Genomic DNA, 14365 nt, shown 5'->3' on the forward strand with positions numbered 1-14365 from the left:
GGAGAGAACAGGAGTTGGGCAGGGGAGTTGCAGTAGTTGAAGAGACAAAGGAGACAAAGTGGACCGAGGCTAAGAGGGAAGTGGGCTGCAGGAAGCCCAGGGGGAGGCCGTTTATCCTGCTCATTCCTGTGAGCTCACCAGGTGGTTCTGAGAGCTCCAACTGAATTGGAGGGTGTTGTTCTGAGTACTCCCAGCAGCTAACTGGGAAGAAAGCTTCAGTCTGTATCCCGCCTCCCAGCTGAGCGGAGCAGAGCACAGCAGAGGAAGCTGCACCAGCTGGTCCAGGGACTACAGAAGCAGGCAAGCTCCCAGAGAGCGATCAACAGAGCGAGCGAACGGGGGAGAGAACACGAGTTCAGCAGGGGAGTTGGAGTGGTTGAAGAGACAAAGGAGACAAAGGAGTCATAGGCTAAGGAGTAAGTGGGCTGCAGGAAGCCCAGGGGGCTGCCCTTTATCCTTCTGATTGGCCGTGAGCTGACCAGGTGGTTCTGAGAGCTCCAACTGAATTGGAGGGGTATGGCTGAGTAATCCCAGCAGCTGACTGGGCAGGAAGCTTCAGTCTGTTTCCTGTCTCCCAGCTGAGCAGAGCAGAGCACAGCAGAGGAAGCTGCTCCAGCTGGTCCAGGGACTACAGAAGCCAGCAAGCTCCCAGAGAGCGAGCGAACAGAGCGAGGGAACAGGGGGAGCAAAGAGGAGTTGGGCAGGGGAGTTGCAGTGGTTGAAGAGACAAAGGAGACAGAGGCTAAGAGGTCAGTGGGATGCAGGAAGCCCCGGGGGCTGCCCTTTATCCTTCTGATTGGCTGTGAGCTGACCAGGTGCTTCTGAGAGCTCCAACTGAATTGGAGGGGTGTGGCCGGAGTACTCCCAGTAGCTGACTGGCCGGGACGCTTCAGTCTGTTTCCCAGCTCCCAGTTGAGCAGAGCAGAACAGAGGAAGCTGCACCAGCTGGTCCAGGGACTACAGAAGCAGGCAGGGTCCCAGAGAGTGGGCGAACACAGCGAGTGAACTGGGGGAGCAAATAGGAGTTGGCCAGGGGAGTTCCAATGGTTGAAGAGACAAAGGAGACAAAGGAGACAGAGGCTAAGAGGGAAGTGGTCTTCAGGAAGCCCAGGGGGCTGCCCTTTATCCTGCTGATTGGCTGTGAGCTCACCAGGTGCTTCTGAGAGCTCCAACTAAATTGGAGGAGTGTGGCCTGAGTACTCCCAGCAGGTGACTGGGCGGGATGCTTCAGTCTGTTTCCCGCCTCCCAGCTGAGCAGAGCAGAGCAGAGCAAGCTTGTCCAGGGACTACAGAACCAGGCAAGCACCCAGAGAGCGAGCGAGCCGAGCCTGCGAACAGGGGGAGCAAGCAGGGCTTGGCCAGGGGAGTTGCAGTGGTTGAAGAGACAAAGGAGACAAAGGAGACATAGGCTTAGAGGGAAGTGGGCTGCAGGAAGCCCAGGGGGAGGCCGTTTATCCTGCTCATTCCTGTGAGCTCACCAGGTGGTTCTGAGATCTCCAAGTGAATTGGAGGGGTGTGGCCTGAGTACTCCGATCAGCTGACTGGGCAGAATGCTTCAGTCTGTTTCCCGCCTTCCAGCTGAGCAAGCAGCGCAGAGCAGACGAAGCTGCTCCAGCTGGTCCAGGGACGACAGAAGCAGGCAAGCTCCCAGAGAGCGAGTGAAGAGAGCGAGCGAACAGGGCGAGCAAAGAGGAGTTGGGCAGGGGAGTTGCAGTGGTTGAAGAGACAAAGGAGACAAAGGAGACAAAAGAGACAGAGTCTAAGAGGGAAGTGGGCGGCAGGAAGCCCAGGGGGCTGCCCTTTATCCTGCTGACTAGCTGTGAGCTCACCAGGTGCTTCTGAGCGCTCCAACTGAATTGGAGGGGTGTGTTCTGAGTACTCCCAGCAGCTAACTGGGAAGAAAGCTTCAGTCTGTATCCCGCCTCCCAGCTGAGCGGAGCAGAGCACAGCAGAGGAAGCTGCACCAGCTGGTCCAGGGACTACAGAAGCAGGCAAGCTCCCAGAGAGTGAGCAACATTGCGAGCGAACAGGGGGAGAGAATACGAGTTCGGCAGGGGAGTTGCAGTGGTTGAAGAGACAAAGGAGACAAAGGAGTCATAGGCTATGGAGTAAGTGGGCTGCAGGAAGCCCAGGGGGCTGCCTTTTATCCTTCTGATTGGCTGTGAGCTCACCAGGTGCTTCTGAGAGCTCCAATAAAATTGGAGCGGTGTGGCCTGAGTACTCCCAGCAGCTGACTGGGCGGGACGCTTCAGTCTGTTTCCCACCTCCCAGCTGAGCAAGCAGAGCAGAGCATAGGAAGCTGCTCCAGCTGGTCCAGGGACGACAGAAGCCGGCAAGCTCCGAGAGAGCGAGTGAACAGATCGAGCGAACAGGCGGAGCAAAGAGGAGTTGGGCAGGGGAGTTGCAGTGGTTGAAGAGACAAAGGAGACAAAGGAGACAGAGGGTAAGAGGGAGGTGGACTGCGGGAAGCCCAGGGGGCTGCTCTTTATCCTGCTGATTGGCTGTGAGCTCACCAGGTGCTTCGGAGACCTCCAACTGAATTAGAGGGGTGTGGCCTGAGTACTCCCAGCTGCTGACTGGGTGGCAAACTTCAATCTGTTTCCCGACTCCCAGCTGAGTAGAGCAGAGCAGAGCAAGCTGGTCCAGGGACTACAGAACCGGGCAAGCAACCAGAGAGCGAGCGAGCAGAGCCTGCGAACACGGGGAGCAAGCAGGGCTTGGCCAGTGGAGTTGCAGTGGTTGAAGAGACAAAGGAGACATAGGCTAAGAGGTCATTGGTCTGCAGGAAGCCCAGGGGGTTGCCTTTTATCCTGCTGATTGGCTTTGAGTTCACCAGATGCTTCTGAGAGCTCCAACTGAATTGGAGGGGTGTGGCCTGAGTAGTCCCAGCAGCTGACTGTACAGGAAGCTTCAGACTGTCTCCCGCCTCTCAGCTGAGCAGAGCAGAGCACAGCGGAGGAAGCTGCTCCAGCTGGTCCAGTTACTACAGAAGCAGGCTAGCACCCAGAGAGCGAGCGAACAGAGCGAGCGAACAGGGGGAGCAAAGAGGAGTTGGGCAGGGGAGTTGCAGTGGTTGAAGAGACAAAGGAGACAGAGGCTAAGAGGTCAGTGGGCGGCAGGAAGCCCCGGGGGCTGCCCTTTATCCTTCTGATTGGCTGTGAGCTGACCAGGTGGTTCTGAGAGCTCCAACTGAATTGGAGGGGTGTGGCTGAGTAATCCCAGCAGCTGACTGGGCAGCAAGCTTCAGTCTGTTTCCCGTCTCCCAGCTGAGCAGAGAAGAGCACAGCAGAGGAAGCTGCTCTGGCTGGTCCAGGGACTACAAGAGCAGGCAGGGTCCCAGAGAGAGAGCGAACAGAGCGAGCGAACAGGGGGAGAGAACAGGAGTTGGGCAGGGGAGTTGCAGTAGTTGAAGAGACAAAGGAGACAAAGTGGACCGAGGCTAAGAGGGAAGTGGGCTGCAGGAAGCCCAGGGGGAGGCCCTTTATCCTGCTGATTCCTGTGAGCTCACCAGGTGCTTCTGAGAGCTCCAACTGAATTGGTGGGTGTTGTTCTGAGTACTCCCAGCAGCTAACTGGGAAGAAAGCTTCAGTCTGTATCCCGCCTCCCAGCTGAGCGGAGCAGAGCACAGCAGAGGAAGCTGCACCAGCTGGTCCAGGGACTACAGAAGCAGGCAAGCTCCCAGAGAGCGAGCAACAGAGCGAGCGAACAGGGGGAGATTACACGAGTTCAGCAGGGGAGTTGCAGTGGTTGAAGAGACAAAGGAGACAAAGGAGTCATAGGCTAAGGAGTAAGTGGGCTGCAGGAAGCCCAGGGGGCTGCCCTTTATCCTTCTGATTGGCTGTGAGCTGACCAGGTGGTTCTGAGAGCTCCAACTGAATTGGAGGGGTGTGGCTGAGTAATCCCAGCAGCTGACTGGGCAGGAAGCTTCAGTCTGTTTCCTGTCTGCCAGCTGAGCAGAGCAGAGCACAGCAGAGGAAGCTGCTCCAGCTGGTCCAGGGACTACAGAAGCCAGCAAGCTCCCAGAGAGCGAGCGAACAGAGCGAGGGAACAGGGGGAGCAAAGAGAAGTTGGGCAGGGGAGTTGCAGTGGTTGAAGAGACAAAGGAGACAGAGGCTAAGAGGTCAGTGGGATGCAGGAAGCCCCGGGGGCTGCCCTTTATCCTTCTGATTGGCTGTGAGCTCACCAGGTGCTTCTGAGAGCTCCAACTGAATTGGAGGGGTGTGGCCTGAGTACTCCCAGTAGCTGACTGGGCGGGACGCTTCAGTCTGTTTCCCAGCTCCCAGTTGAGCAGAGCAGAACAGAGGAAGGTGCACCAGCTGGTCCAGGGACTACAGAAGCAGGCAGGGTCCCAGAGAGTGGGCGAACACAGCGAGTGAACTGGGGGAGCAAATAGGAGTTGGCCAGGGGAGTTCCAATGGTTGAAGAGACAAAGGAGACAAAGGAGACAGAGGCTAAGAGGGAAGTGGTCTTCAGGAAGCCCAGGGGGCTGCCCTTTATCCTGCTGATTGGCTGTGAGCTCACCAGGTGCTTCTGAGAGCTCCAACTGAATTGGAGGAGTGTGGCCTGAGTACTCCCAGCAGGTGACTGGGCGGGATGCTTCAGTCTGTTTCCCGCCTCCCAGCTGAGCAGAGCAGAGCAGAGCAAGCTTGTCCAGGGACTACAGAACCAGGCTAGCACCCAGAGAGCGAGCGAGCCGAGCCTGCGAACAGGGGGAGCAAGCAGGGCTTGGCCAGGGGAGTTGCAGTGGTTGAAGAGACAAAGGAGACAAAGGAGACATAGGCTTAGAGGGCAGTGGGCTGCAGGAAGCCCAGGGGGTTGGCATTTATCCTTCTGATTGGCTGTGAGCTGACCAGGTGCTTCTGAGAGCTCCAAGTGAATTGGAGGGGTGTGGCCTGAGTACTCCGATCAGCTGACTGGGCAGAATGCTTCAGTCTGTTTCCCGCCTTCCAGCTGAGAAAGCAGCGCAGAGCAGACGAAGCTGCTCCAGCTGGTCCAGGGACGACAGAAGCAGGCAAGCTCCCAGAGAGCGAGTGAAGAGAGCGAGCGAACAGGGCGAGCAAAGAGGAGTTGGGCAGGGGAGTTGCAGTGTTTGAAGAGACAAAGGAGACAAAGGAGACAAAAGAGACAGAGTCTAAGAGGGAAGTGGGCGGCAGGAAGCCCAGGGGGCTGCCCTTTATCCTGCTGACTAGCTGTGAGCTCACCAGGTGCTTCTGAGCGCTCCAACTGAATTGGAGGGGTGTGTTCTGAGTACTCCCAGCAGCTAACTGGGAAGAAAGCTTCAGTCTGTATCCCGCCTCCCAGCTGAGCGGAGCAGAGCACAGCAGAGGAAGCTGCACCAGCTGGTCCAGGGACTACAGAAGCAGGCAAGCTCCCAGAGAGTGAGCAACATTGCGAGCGAACAGGGGGAGAGAATACGAGTTCGGCAGGGGAGTTGCAGTGGTTGAAGAGACAAAGGAGACAAAGGAGACATAGGCTTAGAGGGCAGTGGGCTGCAGGAAGCCCAGGGGGTTGGCATTTATCCTTCTGATTGGCTGTGAGCTGACCAGGTGCTTCTGAGAGCTCCAAGTGAATTGGAGGGGTGTGGCCTGAGTACTCCGATCAGCTGACTGGGCAGAATGCTTCAGTCTGTTTCCCGCCTTCCAGCTGAGCAAGCAGCGCAGAGCAGACGAAGCTGCTCCAGCTGGTCCAGGGACGACAGAAGCAGGCAAGCTCCCAGAGAGCGAGTGAAGAGAGCGAGCGAACAGGGCGAGCAAAGAGGAGTTGGGCAGGGGAGTTGCAGTGGTTGAAGAGACAAAGGAGACAAAGGAGACAAAAGAGACAGAGTCTAAGAGGGAAGTGGGCGGCAGGAAGCCCAGGGGGCTGCCCTTTATCCTGCTGACTAGCTGTGAGCTGACCAGGTGCTTCTGAGAGCTCCAACTGAATTGGAGGGGTGTGTTCTGAGTACTCCCAGCAGCTAACTGGGAAGAAAGCTTCAGTCTGTATCCCGCCTCCCAGCTGAGCGGAGCAGAGCACAGCAGAGGAAGCTGCACCAGCTGGTCCAGGGACTACAGAAGCAGGCAAGCTCCCAGAGAGCGAGCAACATTGCGAGCGAACAGGGGGAGAGAATACGAGTTCGGCAGGGGAGTTGCAGTGGTTGAAGAGACAAAGGAGACAAAAGAGTCATAGGCTATGGAGTAAGTGGGCTGCAGGCAGCCCAGGGGGTTTCCCTTTATCCTTCTGATTGGCTGTGAGCTCTCCAGGTGCTTCTGAGAGCTCCAATAAAATTGGAGCGGTGTGGCCTGAGTACTCCCAGCAGCTGACTGGGCGGGAAGCTTCAGTCTGTTTCCCACCTCCCAGCTGAGCAAGCAGAGCAGAGCAGAGCAAGCTGCTCCAGCTGGTCCAGGGACGACAGAAGCCGGCAAGCTCCCAGAGAGCGAGTGAACAGATCGAGCGAACAGGCAGAGCAAAGAGGAGTTGGGCAGGGGAGTTGCAGTGGTTGAAGAGACAAAGGAGACAAAGGAGACAGAGGGTAAGAGGGAAGTGGACTGCGGGAAGCCCAGTGGGCTGCTCTTTATCCTGCTGATTGGCTGTGAGCTCACCAGGTGCTTCGGAGACCTCCAACTGAATTAGAGGGGTGTGGCCTTAGTACTCCCAGCTGCTGACTGGGTGGCAAACTTCAATCTGTTTCCCGACTCCCAGCTGAGTAGAGCAGAGCAGAGCAAGCTGGTCCAGGGACTACAGAACCGGGCAAGCAACCAGAGAGCGAGCGAGCAGAGCCTGCGAACACGGGGAGCAAGCAGGGCTTGGCCAGTGGAGTTGCAGTGGTTGAAGAGACAAAGGAGACATAGGCTAAGAGGTCATTGGTCTGCAGGAAGCCCAGGGGGTTGCCTTTTATCCTGCTGATTGGCTTTGAGTTCACCAGATGCTTCTGAGAGCTCCAACTGAATTGGAGGGGTGTGGCCTGAGTAGTCCCAGCAGCTGACTGTACAGGAAGCTTCAGACTGTCTCCCGCCTCTCAGCTGAGCAGAGCAGAGCACAGCGGAGGAAGCTGCTCCAGCTGGTCCAGTTACTACAGAAGCAGGCTAGCAGCCAGAGAGCGAGCGAACAGAGCGAGCGAACAGGGGGAGCAAAGAGGAGTTGGGCAGGGGAGTTGCAGTGGTTGAAGAGACAAAGGAGACAGAGGCTAAGAGGTCAGTGGGCGGCAGGAAGCCCCGGGGGCTGCCCTTTATCCTTCTGATTGGCTGTGAGCTGACCAGGTGGTTCTGAGAGCTCCAACTGAATTGGAGGGGTGTGGCTGAGTAATCCCAGCAGCTGACTGGGCAGGAAGCTTCAGTCTGTTTCCTGTCTCCCAGCTGAGCAGAGAAGAGCACAGCAGAGGAAGCTGCTCTGGCTGGTCCAGGGACTACAAGAGCAGGCAGGGTCCCAGAGAGAGAGCGAACAGAGCGAGCGAACAGGGGGAGAGAACAGGAGTTGGGCAGGGGAGTTGCAGTAGTTGAAGAGACAAAGGAGACAAAGTGGACCGAGGTTAAGAGGGAAGTGGGCTGCAGGAAGCCCAGGGGGAGGCCCTTAATCCTGCTGATTCCTGTGAGCTCACCAGGTGCTTCTGAGAGCTCCAACTGAATTGGTGGGTGTTGTTCTGAGTACTCCCAGCAGCTAACTGGGAAGAAAGCTTCAGTCTGTATCCCGCCTCCCAGCTGAGCGGAGCAGAGCACAGCAGAGGAAGCTGCACCAGCTGGTCCAGGGACTACAGAAGCAGGCAAGCTCCCAGAGAGCGATCAACAGAGCGAGCGAACAGGGGGAGATTACACGAGTTCAGCAGGGGAGTTGCAGTGGTTGAAGAGACAAAGGAGACAAAGGAGTCATAGGCTAAGGAGTAAGTGGGCTGCAGGAAGCCCAGGGGGCTGCCCTTTATCCTTCTGATTGGCTGTGAGCTGACCAGGTGGTTCTGAGAGCTCCAACTGAATTGGAGGGGTGTGGCTGAGTAATCCCAGCAGCTGACTGGGCAGGAAGCTTCAGTCTGTTTCCTGTCTCCCAGCTGAGCAGAGCAGAGCACAGCAGAGGAAGCTGCTCCAGCTGGTCCAGGGACTACAGAAGCCGGCAAGCTCCCAGAGAGCGAGCGAACAGAGCGAGGGAACAGGGGGAGCAAAGAGAAGTTGGGCAGGGGAGTTGCAGTGGTTGAAGAGACAAAGGAGACAGAGGCTAAGAGGTCAGTGGGATGCAGGAAGCCCCGGGGGCTGCCCTTTATCCCTCTGATTGTCTGTGAGCTCACCAGGTGCTTCTGAGAGCTCGAACTGAATTAGAGGGGTTTGGCCTGAGTACTCCCAGCAGCTGACTGGGCGGGAAGCTTTAGTCTGTTTCCCGCCTCCCAGCTGAGCAGAGCAGAGCACAGCAGAGGAAGCTGCTCCGGCTGGTCCAGGGACTACAGATGCAGGCAAGCTCCCAGAGAGTGAGCGAACAGAGCGAGTGAACAGGGGGAGCAAACAGGAGTTCGTCGGGGGAGTTGCAGTGGTTGAAGAGACAAAGGAGACAAAGGAGACAGAGGCTAAGAGGTCAGTGGGCTGCAGGAAGCCCAGGGGGCTGCCCTTTATCCTTCTGATTGGCTGTGAGCTCACGAGGTGCTTCTGAGAGCTCCAATAAAATTGGAGCGGTGTGGCCTGAGTACTCCCAGCAGCTGACTGGGCGGGAAGCTTCAGTCTGTTTCCCACCTCCCAGCTGAGCAAGCAGAGCAGAGCAGAGCACGCTGCTCCAGCTGGTCCAGGGACGACAGAAGCCGGCAAGCTCCCAGAGAGCGAGTGAACAGATCGAGCGAACAGGCAGAGAAAGAGGAGTTGGGCACGGGAGTTGCAGTGGTTGAAGAGACAAAGGAGACAAAGGAGACAGAGGGTAAGAGGGAAGTGGACTGCGGGAAGCCCAGTGGGCTGCTCTTTATCCTGCTGATTGGCTGTGAGCTCACCAGGTGCTTCGGAGACCTCCAACTGAATTGGAGGAGTGTGGCCTGAGTACTCCCAGCAGGTGACTGGGCGGGATGCCTCAGTCTCTTTCCCGCCTCCCAGCTGAGCAGAGCAGAGCAGAGCAAGCTTGTCCAGGGACTACAGAACCAGGCAAGCACCCAGAGAGCGAGCGAGCCGAGCCTGCGAACAGGGGGAGCAAGCAGGGCTTGGCCAGGGGAGTTGCAGTGGTTGAAGAGACAAAGGAGACAAAGGAGACATAGGCTTAGAGGGCAGTGGGCTGCAGGAACCCCAGGGGGTTGGCATTTATCCTTCTGATTGGCTGTGAGCTGAACAGGTGCTTCTGAGAGCTCCAAGTGAATTGGAGGGGTGTGGCCTGAGTACTCCGATCAGCTGACTGGGCAGAATGCTTCAGTCTGTTTCCCGCCTTCCAGCTGAGCAAGCAGCGCAGAGCAGATGAAGCTGCTCCAGCTGGTCCAGGGACGACAGAAGCAGGCAAGCTCCCAGAGAGCGAGTGAAGAGAGCGAGCGAACAGGGCGAGCAAAGAGGAGTTGGGCAGGGGAGTTGCAGTGGTTGAAGAGACAAAGGAGACAGAGGCTAAGAGGTCAGTGGGATGCAGGAAGCCCCGGGGGCTGCCCTTTATCCCTCTGATTGTCTGTGAGCTCACCAGGTGCTTCTGAGAGCTCGAACTGAATTAGAGGGGTTTGGCCTGAGTACTCCCAGCAGCTGACTGGGCGGGAAGCTTTAGTCTGTTTCCCGCCTCCCAGCTGAGCAGAGCAGAGCACAGCAGAGGAAGCTGCTCCGGCTGGTCCAGGGACTACAGATGCAGGCAAGCTCCCAGAGAGTGAGCGAACAGAGCGAGTGAACAGGGGGAGCAAACAGGAGTTCGTCGGGGGAGTTGCAGTGGTTGAAGAGACAAAGGAGACAAAGGAGACAGAGGCTAAGAGGTCAGTGGGCTGCAGGAAGCCCAGGGGGCTGCCCTTTATCCTTCTGATTGGCTGTGAGCTCACGAGGTGCTTCTGAGAGCTCCAATAAAATTGGAGCGGTGTGGCCTGAGTACTCCCAGCAGCTGACTGGGCGGGAAGCTTCAGTCTGTTTCCCACCTCCCAGCTGAGCAAGCAGAGCAGAGCAGAGCAAGCTGCTCCAGCTGGTCCAGGGACGACAGAAGCCGGCAAGCTCCCAGAGAGCGAGTGAACAGATCGAGCGAACAGGCAGAGCAAAGAGGAGTTGGGCAGGGGAGTTGCAGTGGTTGAAGAGACAAAGGAGACAGAGGGTAAGAGGGAAGTGGACTGCGGGAAGCCCAGTGGGCTGCTCTTTATCCTGCTGATTGGCTGTGAGCTCACCAGGTGCTTCGGAGACCTCCAACTGAATTAGAGGGGTGTGGCCTGAGTACTCCCAGCTGCTGACTGGGTGGCAAACTTCAATCTGTTTCCCGACTCCCAGCTGAGTAGAGCAGAGCAGAGCAAGCTGGTCCAGGGACTACAGAACCGGGCAAGCAACCAGAGAGCGAGCGAGCAGAGCCTGCGAACACGGGGAGCAAGCAGGGCTTGGCCAGTGGAGTTGCAGTGGTTGAAGAGACAAAGGAGACATAGGCTAAGAGGTCATTGGTCTGCAGGAAGCCCAGGGGGTTGCCTTTTATCCTGCTGATTGGCTTTGAGTTCACCAGATGCTTCTGAGAGCTGCAACTGAATTGGAGGGGTGTGGCCTGAGTAGTCCCAGCAGCTGACTGTACAGGAAGCTTCAGACTGTCTCCCGCCTCTCAGCTGAGCAGAGCAGAGCACAGCGGAGGAAGCTGCTCCAGCTGGTCCAGTTACAACAGAAGCAGGCTAGCACCCAGAGAGCGAGCGAACAGAGCGAGCGAACAGGGGGAGCAAAGAGGAGTTGGGCAGGGGAGTTGCAGTGGTTGAAGAGACAAAGGAGACAGAGGCTAAGAGGTCAGTGGGCGGCAGGAAGCCCCGGGGGCTGCCCTTTATCCTTCTGATTGGCTGTGAGCTGACCAGGTGGTTCTGAGAGCTCCAACTGAATTGGAGGGGTGTGGCTGAGTAATCCCAGCAGCTGACTGGGCAGGAAGCTTCAGTCTGTTTCCTGTCTCCCAGCTGAGCAGAGAAGAGCACAGCAGAGGAAGCTGCTCTGGCTGGTCCAGGGACTACAAGAGCAGGCAGGGTCCCAGAGAGAGAGCGAACAGAGCGAGCGAACAGGGGGAGAGAACAGGAGTTGGGCAGGGGAGTTGCAGTAGTTGAAGAGACAAAGGAGACAAAGTGGACCGAGGCTAAGAGGGAAGTGGGCTGCAGGAAGCCCAGGGGGAGGCCCTTTATCCTGCTGATTCCTGTGAGCTCACCAGGTGCTTCTGAGAGCTCCAACTGAATTGGTGGGTGTTGTTCTGAGTACTCCCAGCAGCTAACTGGGAAGAAAGCTTCAGTCTGTATCCCGCCTCCCAGCTGAGCGGAGCAGAGCACAGCAGAGGAAGCTGCACCAGCTGGTCCAGGGACTACAGAAGCAGGCAAGCTCCCAGAGAGCGAGCAACAGAGCGAGCGAACAGGGGGAGATTACACGAGTTCAGCAGGGGAGTTGCAGTGGTTGAAGAGACAAAGGAGACAAAGGAGTCATAGGCTAAGGAGTAAGTGGGCTGCAGGAAGCCCAGGGGGCTGCCCTTTATCCTTCTGATTGGCTGTGAGCTGACCAGGTGGTTCTGAGAGCTCCAACTGAATTGGAGGGGTGTGGCTGAGTAATCCCAGCAGCTGACTGGGCAGGAAGCTTCAGTCTGTTTCCTGTCTCCCAGCTGAGCAGAGCAGAGCACAGCAGAGGAAGCTGCTCCAGCTGGTCCAGGGACTACAGAAGCCGGCAAGCTCCCAGAGAGCGAGCGAACAGAGCGAGGGAACAGGGGGAGCAAAGAGAAGTTGGGCAGGGGAGTTGCAGTGGTTGAAGAGACAAAGGAGACAGAGGCTAAGAGGTCAGTGGGATGCAGGAAGCCCCGGGGGCTGCCCTTTATCCCTCTGATTGTCTGTGAGCTCACCAGGTGCTTCTGAGAGCTCGACCTGAATTAGAGGGGTTTGGCCTGAGTACTCCCAGCAGCTGACTGGGCGGGAAGCTTTAGTCTGTTTCCCGCCTCCCAGCTGAGCAGAGCAGAGCACAGCAGAGGAAGCTGCTCCGGCTGGACCAGGGACTACAGAAGCCGGCAAGCTCCCAGAGAGCGAGTGAACAGATCGAGCGAACAGGCAGAGCAAAGAGGAGTTGGGCAGGGGAGTTGCAGTGGTTGAAGAGACAAAGGAGACAAAGGAGACAGAGGGTAAGAGGGAAGTGGACTGCGGGAAGCCCAGTGGGCTGCTCTTTATCCTGCTGATTGGCTGTGAGCTCACCAGGTGCTTCGGAGACCTCCAACTGAATTGGAGGAGTGTGGCCTGAGTACTCCCAGCAGGTGACTGGGCGGGATGCTTCAGTCTGTTTCCCGCCTCCCAGCTGAGCAGAGCAGAGCAGAGCAAGCTTGTCCAGGGACTACAGAACCAGGCAAGCACCCAGAGAGCGAGCGAGCCGAGCCTGCGAACAGGGGGAGCAAGCAGGGCTTGGCCAGGGGAGTTGCAGTGGTTTAAGAGACAAAGGAGACATAGGCTAAGAGGTCATTGGTCTGCAGGAAGCCCAGGGGGTTGCCTTTTATCCTGCTGATTGGCTTTGAGTTCACCAGATGCTTCTGAGAGCTGCAACTGAATTGGAGGGGTGTGGCCTGAGTAGTCCCAGCAGCTGACTGTACAGGAAGCTTCAGACTGTCTCCCGCCTCTCAGCTGAGCAGAGCAGAGCACAGCGGAGGAAGCTGCTCCAGCTGGTCCAGTTACAACAGAAGCAGGCTAGCACCCAGAGAGCGAGCGAGCCGAGCCTGCGAACAGGGGGAGCAAGCAGGGCTTGGCCAGGGGAGTTGCAGTGGTTGAAGAGACAAAGGAGACAAAGGAGACATAGGCTTAGAGGGCAGTGGGCTGCAGGAACCCCAGGGGGTTGGCATTTATCCTTCTGATTGGCTGTGAGCTGACCAGGTGCTTCTGAGACCTCCAAGTGAATTGGAGGGGTGTGGCCTGAGTACTCCGATCAGCTGACTGGGCAGAATGCTTCAGTCTGTTTCCCGCCTTCCAGCTGAGCAAGCAGCGCAGAGCAGATGAAGCTGCTCCAGCTGGTCCAGGGACGACAGAAGCAGGCAAGCTCCCAGAGAGCGAGTGAAGAGAGCGAGCGAACAGGGCGAGCAAAGAGGAGTTGGGCAGGGGAGTTGCAGTGGTTGAAGAGACAAAGGAGACAAAGGAGACAAAAGAGACAGAGTCTAAGAGGGAAGTGGGCGGCAGGAAGCCCAGGGGGCTGCCCTTTATCCTGCTGACTAGCTGTGAGCTCACCAGGTGCTTCTGAGCGCTCCAACTGAATTGGAGGGGTGTGTTCTGAGTACTCCCAGCAGCTAACTGGGAAGAAAGCTTCAGTCTGTATCCCGCCTCCCAGCTGAGCGGAGCAGAGCACAGCAGAGGAAGCTGCACCAGCTGGTCCAGGGACTACAGAAGCAGGCAAGCTCCCAGAGAGTGAGCAACATTGCGAGCGAACAGGGGGAGAGAATACGAGTTCGGCAGGGGAGTTGCGGTGGTTGAAGAGACAAAGGAGACAAAGGAGACATAGGCTTAGAGGGCAGTGGGCTGCAGGAAGCCCAGAGGGTTGGCATTTATCCTTCTGATTGGCTGTGAGCTGACCAGGTGCTTCTGAGAGCTCCAAGTGAATTGGAGGGGTGTGGCCTGAGTACTCCGATCAGCTGACTGGGCAGAATGCTTCAGTCTGTTTCCCGCCTTCCAGCTGAGCAAGCAGCGCAGAGCAGACGAAGCTGCTCCAGCTGGTCCAGGGACGACAGAAGCAGGCAAGCTCCCAGAGAGTGAGTGAAGAGAGCGAGCGAACAGGGCGAGCAAAGAGGAGTTGGGCAGGGGAGTTGCAGTGGTTGAAGAGACAAAGGAGACAAAGGAGACAAAAGAGACAGAGTCTAAGAGGGAAGTGGGAGGCAGGAAGCCCAGGGGGCTGCCCTTTATCCTGCTGACTAGCTGTGAGCTCACCAGGTGCTTCTGAGAGCTCCAATAAAATTGGTGCGGTGTGGCCTGAGTACTCCCAGCAGCTGACTGGGCGGGAAGCTTCAGTCTGTTTCCCACCTCCCAGCTGAGCAGAGCAGGGCAGTGCACAGCAGAGCAAGCTGCTCCAGCTGGTCCAGGGACTACAGAAGCAGGCAAGCTCCCTGAGAGCGAGCGATCAGAGCGAGCGAACAGGGGGAGCAAACAGGAGTTGGCCGGGGGAGTTGCAGTGGTTGAAGAGACAAAGGAGACAGAGGCTAAGAGGTAAGTGGGCTTCAGGAACCCCAGGGGGTTTCCCTTTATCCTTCTGATTGGCTGTGAGCTGACCAGGTGCTTCTGAGAGCTCCAACTGAATTGGAGGGG

Source organism: Heloderma suspectum, chromosome W, assembly GCF_057233095.1.
Source record: "Heloderma suspectum isolate Gila_16-S chromosome W, 16-S_ref, whole genome shotgun sequence".
NCBI lineage: Eukaryota > Metazoa > Chordata > Lepidosauria > Squamata > Helodermatidae > Heloderma > Heloderma suspectum.